Source organism: Gopherus flavomarginatus, chromosome 1 (assembly GCF_025201925.1).
Source record: "Gopherus flavomarginatus isolate rGopFla2 chromosome 1, rGopFla2.mat.asm, whole genome shotgun sequence".
Lineage (NCBI taxonomy): Eukaryota > Metazoa > Chordata > Testudines > Testudinidae > Gopherus > Gopherus flavomarginatus.
Window position 1 is genome coordinate 295,033,270 of NC_066617.1, and position 6,417 is coordinate 295,039,686.

Genomic DNA, 6,417 nt, shown 5'->3' on the forward strand with positions numbered 1-6,417 from the left:
TGGTAGTGATAATTTGATCAAAATTAATCTGTACTAACAATAAAAAAAAACCATCATGATATTGGGACAGGAAAAATCTGGAACAATTTGGTAATGGTATATTATTTAGACGAGCTGACTCATTTGTTTAAGTGCATCCTGCTTAATTTGGCAAATATGCATGTAATAATCTATTATCATTTTAATTGTATTGTAGATGTCTGGAGATTTTGTACAAAATTGCTATCAACAATGCTAATTAGTAAAGAGATCAGAGATCACATTCCAGCTGGTCACTGAATAATGGAAAGTAATCTAGATAAAACTGAGACAAAAATAGAGTTGTGATAACATAATAGATCTTAATGTTAGTACAAAGGAAATGTATTGTGTTAGCCCTGGATGTAGGAAGAGCACTAATTAAATACAGAAAAGATAAGATAGCTTGAATTTAGAGTTATTTTTCATATCAATTGGATAGAGTTATTTGTCACGTCACATAATCATCAACAAGTACATTAGGCAGTCATACTGTATGCTCATCTACATGATGTTAAGTGAATAAACAGTGTGCCCACTATTTTATTAGTGGAATAGTTAGTACATTATTTTGACATCATCTATCTACTGTAGAAATTAAATTGAAAAAAGGTCTTTCAAATCTTAATGAAATGGAAAAATATCTCGTGTTATGATGTAGCACCATGAAATGGTGTTCTGATGTAAAGAGTACTCAGATGACAAAACGTTTTGCTATACTGTCATTATTATTCTTATAAATCCATACAACACTTTATTCCTTTTTATAAGTATTATTTTATATCATCAGATGTAGTGACTATTCCTGGGAAAATAGTTTCATCTGTTACATGCAGAGGTAATGATACTTCCCTATTACTATTGATATTCTCTACAACCAAGGGTTGCATCTGCTCTCTTAGCCACCTCATTGCACTAGGTGCTGATGTTCAGATGGCTATCTGCTATGAAAGCATGAAACCTCTGTAGGCAGGGCTGGCTTGAGGCTCCAATGTTCTAAGAATGTGCATGGGGTGGCCCTTTTCAAGGGAAGGCACTTCAGCTTTTTTTTTTTTTTTTTTTGGTGTGTGCTTGGGACAGCAAAAAACCTGGAGCCAGACTTGCCTGTAGGAAGGAATTTTTCCCCACTTCATCCTGCACCATGAAATCTCTACATACAATAAATAGTTCAAAATTGCCACTGTGGGAGAGTTTTGCAGAAAAGAGCCATTTTTTCTGCATAATCTTTAAAACACAGCTTATTTTTTTAAAATCTGGCATTTCCAAAAATTCTAGCTTCTCCCCAAACCACAGCAACTTCAAAACATTCAGTTGGCATCAGAGTTTGCATGTCTCATGCTGAAACAGTTGGTGTTCTACAAGCTGCTGTAGGTTTTAGGATCAAACAGTTCACACCACAGAGTATTTTTTCACTTAATGGTCAATAAAAGAATAGCCGAAAATAAACGGGAAACATTAAATCAAACAGACTAGCTTTTTTAAAAAAAGGAAAAAAGCATTTAGCATTTTTAATACATACTAACAGTAACTCCAGCTAGACCACTTTGTCAGAAAGATACAGGCTCAGATCTTGACCCATGCTTGAGCCCTTTTATATCTCTTCAGTGACTCACAGGGGTCACAAGCTGCCCTTAAGGAGGAATTCCCAGCTACCACAGAGCAGACACAGCTGGCTGTATGCATTCCATCCTGTCTTTCCAGCCCTCTCGCTCAGTGTGAAGATCATGGTCAATGTGTCACTCCACTCCGAGTGGTATAACTGCGTGGAGGGCTTCCTTAACTTAGAGTATAATCTCGACTCCAACAGTTCTGACTACCTGTGAAGTATAAAGGAACACACAGCCACCTTTGTCTCCTCTAGTTTCACCAGGCATCTGGTTTTTGACCAGAATATCCGGTCAAAAAGGGATCCTGGCGCTCCGGTCAGCACTGCTGACTGGGCCATTAAAAGTCCAGTTGGCAGCGCAGCGGGTCTAAAGCATGTTCCTGGCCTCCCTTGACTTTGCCCAGCTCCCTTGAAGCAGCTGGCATGTTTCTGCAGCCCCTAGGCACTGAGGCAGTCAGGGAAGCTCTGCGTGCTGCCCCCCTCCCAGTGCTGGTTCTGCAGCTTCCATTGGCAGGGAGCCACAGCCAATGGGAGCTGCAGGGGTGGTGTCTGTGGGGGCAGGCAGCGCGTGCGCAGAACTGCCTGGCCACCATTACGCCTAGGTAGGGACTGGACATGGCAGCTGCTTCTGGGAGCAGCATGGAGCCACTGAATGGGAGCCACCTGAGGTAAGCGCTGCCTGGCTGGAGCCCGAACCCTGAACACTCTGCCCCAGGTTGGAACCCCTTTCCACACCCTAACTCTCTCCCAGAACCTGCACCCCTTCCCATACCCCAAACCACTACCCCAACCCTGAGCCCCCTCAAACACTCAAACTCCCTCCCGGAGCCCGCACTCCCTCCCACACTCCAACCCTGTACCCCAGCCCTGAGCCCCCTCCCATAGTCCAAACACCTTGGCCCCAGCCCTGAGTCCTCTTCTGTACCCCAAATCCCTCATCCCCAACCCCACCCCAGAGCGTGCACCCCAAGCTGGAGCCCTGACCCCCTTTCCACATCCCAAGCCCTGTCCCATCCCAGAGACCCCTCCCACACTCTGAACCCCTCATTTCTGATCCCACCCTGGAACCCACACCCCCAGCTGGAGCCTGAGCCCCTCCTTCACCACAACCCCAACCCCCTACCCCAGCCCAGTGAAAGTGAGTAAGGGTGGGGGAGAACGAGCAATAGAGGGAGGGGGTCTGCAGTGAGTGAGGGCAGGGCCTCAGAGAAGAGGCAGGGGCAGGACCTCAGAGAAGAGATGGAGCAGGGCTTCAGAGAAGGGCGGGGCTGGTGCAGGGCAAGTGTGTTCGATTTTGTGCAATTAGAAAATTGGCAATCCTAGCCCCCTCCACTCTTTTGGCTTTCTCACTCATGAGGATTATAGCCTCAATGTACAAGATTACTCCAACGCATCATCAAGGATCTACAACCCATCCTGGACAATGATCCCACACTTTCACAGGCCTTGGGTGGCAGGCCAATCCTTGCCCACAGACAACCTGCCAACCTGAAACATATTCTCACCAGTAACTGCACACCACACCATAATAACTCTAGCTCAGGAACCAATCCACGCAACAAACCTCGATGCCAACTCTGCCCACATATCTACACCAGCGACACCATCACAGGACCTAACCAGATCAGCCACACCATCACTGGTTCATTCACCTGCACATCCACCAATGTAATATACGCCATCATATGCCAGCAATGCCCCTCTGCTATGTACATCGGCCAAACTGGACAGTCTCTACGGAAAAGGATAAATGGACACAAATCAGACATTAGGAATGGCAATATACTAAAACCTGTAGGAGAGCACTTCAACCTCCCTGGCCACACTATAGCAGACCTTAAGGTGGCCATCCTGCAGCAAAAAAACTTCAGGACCAGACTTCAAAGAGAAACTGCTGAGCTTCAGTTCATCTGCAAATTTGACACCATCAGCTCAGGATTGAACAAAGACTGTGAATGGCTTGCCAATTACAGAACCAGTTTCTCCTCTCTTGGTTTTCACACCTCAACTGCTAGAACAGGGCCTCATCCTCCCTGATTGAACTGACCTCGTTATCTCTAGCTTGCTTGCTAGCACACATATATATACCTGCCCCTGGATATTTCTATTACATGCATCTGAGGAAGTGGGTATTCACCCACGAAAGCTCATGCTCCAAAACGTCTGTTAGTCTATAAGGTGCCACAGGATTCTTTGCTGCTTTTAAAGATTACCTCTGTGTCTCAGTGTAGACAGTGGGAATTGAAGTTACTTAGCACCTAGCAAGATGTACCCTGCATCTTTCAGGATCAGGCCAATACACTCAATGTTTTAATTACCATTTAATTATTTGGGCCAGTGTAGGTACTATGGATTTATATCAGTGTAATTGACAGCAGGATCTGGACTTAATTTCTCTAGATATAGTAGAGTGGAGATGAAAAAAGAAATATCAAGTTTCAGGAAGAATAATTAAACATGGTATCACAGATGGCTGAGGGAGTAGAAAATGAGATTGTTTTATTGGAGCAGTGAAGGCTGCAATTAAAAATTCTCACTACCCTGGAAGCAAAATGGATAGACACATCTGAGATTCCAGCTGTTTCTGTGGAACCACATTAAAAGTAAATCAAAAGAAAAGACCCTGAAAATTTACCCCTTTTAATTTTTGACTCTTCTGTTCTGTCATTTTACCAGTTTGCATGCCATTCTTGGAGGCTCAGTGAATTATTTCAAGTACCCTTGAACAGGACTGCCATGCCAGATTAGTGGTTTAATATTTAATATTTCAAGTGTTTTGTATTTTTGTTGACTTTTATGTCTTCTGCTGACATAGGCTCTAATTTGGAATTATTCCCAGAATAATGATTTGGACAATTTCTAACCATTTAAAAGATTCTTTTGTATGGGTACATTCAATAGCCTACTTCAAACCTTCAAGTCATTCAAATGTAAACAGACTTCTAAAACATAACTATCTGACACTCACAAGAACTGCATAGATTGAGAGTTTTTTAAACAAAGGATTATAATTTATTTGTTATTTTTTCATACACTGCCTAGTACAGTGGGGTCCTGGACTGGAGCCCTTAGGCTCTACCACAATAAAGAATATAATAAACTACATAATACAGACACTTTTTTTCTTTCTTGATTTTCCCTTTATTACATTTTTTCTCTTATTAAATCATCATCAAGTTTTCAGTAAGTCTTATACTTCACAGAATTCTATAGATCATGTACAATGAACACTTCCTGATAAAGTGGTGGAACTATGAGTAAAATTCTGCTCACTTTCAGGTGGCAAAACTCACAGTGATTTCAACAGGGTCCGGATTTCCCCTTTACTTGTAAGAAATAGAAGGATTCTGCATAAGCGACTCCTATGTTGGCTGGTGGGAAGGGACTTAGATGGGGGATTCTATTATTATTTGCACTGAAAAAATGGAATAGAACTGGAAAGCATTCATTTCAATGTTTAAGTAATTTGCCTACAGTAACACAGTGAGTCAGTGGCTCAGCAGAAATTAGAATCTGCAATCCTCTACAGTACTGCAATTAACACGAGTAAAGGGGTGTTCAATCTTAAATCAGATGCAGGATTGAAGCCTGGGTCCTTTTCTGTAAATAATGGAAGAAATGAGAAGACTCCATCCCATTTAGAATTGTTCAAATTTTTCAACCAAAAGTTTTGCTGCCAGAAAATGTAGTTTCATAAAAAATGGCATTTCCTTCCAAAAAAAGAAATTTCTTTTATTTTATGGGATATTTTAAAATGAAATGAAACTTTTTTTTTATTTTGAATTGAGATTTTTGTTCCATTTAGGTTTACAAAAGCTGTGGTTTTTTTTAAATTGATATTCAACATTTGAATTTTTGGTTTTCATCCTTTCTCCTTCCCCCACCCCCAGAATGTAATAAAAGCAAAAATATCTAGGAATTTTTTTCTCCACTTTTTCATTGTCTCCCTCTATCTTTTTAATTCTCCTCCTCCACTCTAACTTTCAAAATTTCTCCAACTCCATTTTTGGAAGAGTTACAAAATAGTAAGAAAAAAAAAAGACACTAACTTTCCAAAAAGTATTGAAAAGTTACAAAGAAGAATAAGGAAAGGGTGGGAGAGAGAAAAAGGTTATATTTAGTGGCAAAAAAAAAATGACAAAAAAAAGAGGTGATGGGGGAAAACATTCACATTTACAATTTTTTTGTGAAAAGCAAAATCAGAACAATAGTTTAGATTTAAACTGAAACAAAACAAATATTTAATTTCATTTAAAAATTTCTCACAAAATTTAAAATTTTCAAATGAAAAATATTCATTTGATTTTTTTGCAGAAAATCCAGGTTTTTCTATCAGCTCATTATTCCCTGAATCTAATTAGAAATTAAATAGATTAGTTAAATAGATTTAACACAGCTACCACATTTCCTATAAAGTATAGTTCTGTTCTTGGTATAAATAGAGCTATAAACATACTTACTTATGCATGTGTGTCCATGTCCAGATTAGCTTTTTATCCCCTAATGCAGTAGATCTGTCAACATCCCCATGCATCTTGAGCCTCATCCACCAGGATCCCTTCCTCTCACATCCCCTCTTGCTCTATTGCAGGCGTCGGCTCCCACTGGCTGCAGTTCACAGTCCCAGGCCAATGGGGGTGGCAGGAAGCCACGGCCAGCACATCCCTCACCTGTGCCGCTTCCCACAGCCCCCATTGGCCTGAGGTGGTGAACCGTGGCCAGTGGGAACCGTGATCGGCTGAACCTGCCGACATGGCAGATAAACAAACTGGCCCAGCCCGCCAGGGTGCTTA

The 6,417-nt window shown here is 41.4% G+C and overlaps 1 protein-coding gene across 1 annotated transcript in view; it reads right to left on the minus strand.

The window, feature by feature from the left end:
* The window catches only part of LOC127050088 (uncharacterized), a 32,546-nt gene extending 26,359 nt beyond the window's left edge, over window positions 1-6,187 (minus strand). Inside the window, exon 1 of the mRNA XM_050951622.1 lies at window positions 6,085-6,187. The gene's annotated coding sequence lies outside the window, so the exon portion shown is untranslated. The remainder of the gene's footprint in view (window positions 1-6,084) is intronic.
* Between the last annotated feature and the right edge of the window lie 230 nt (window positions 6,188-6,417).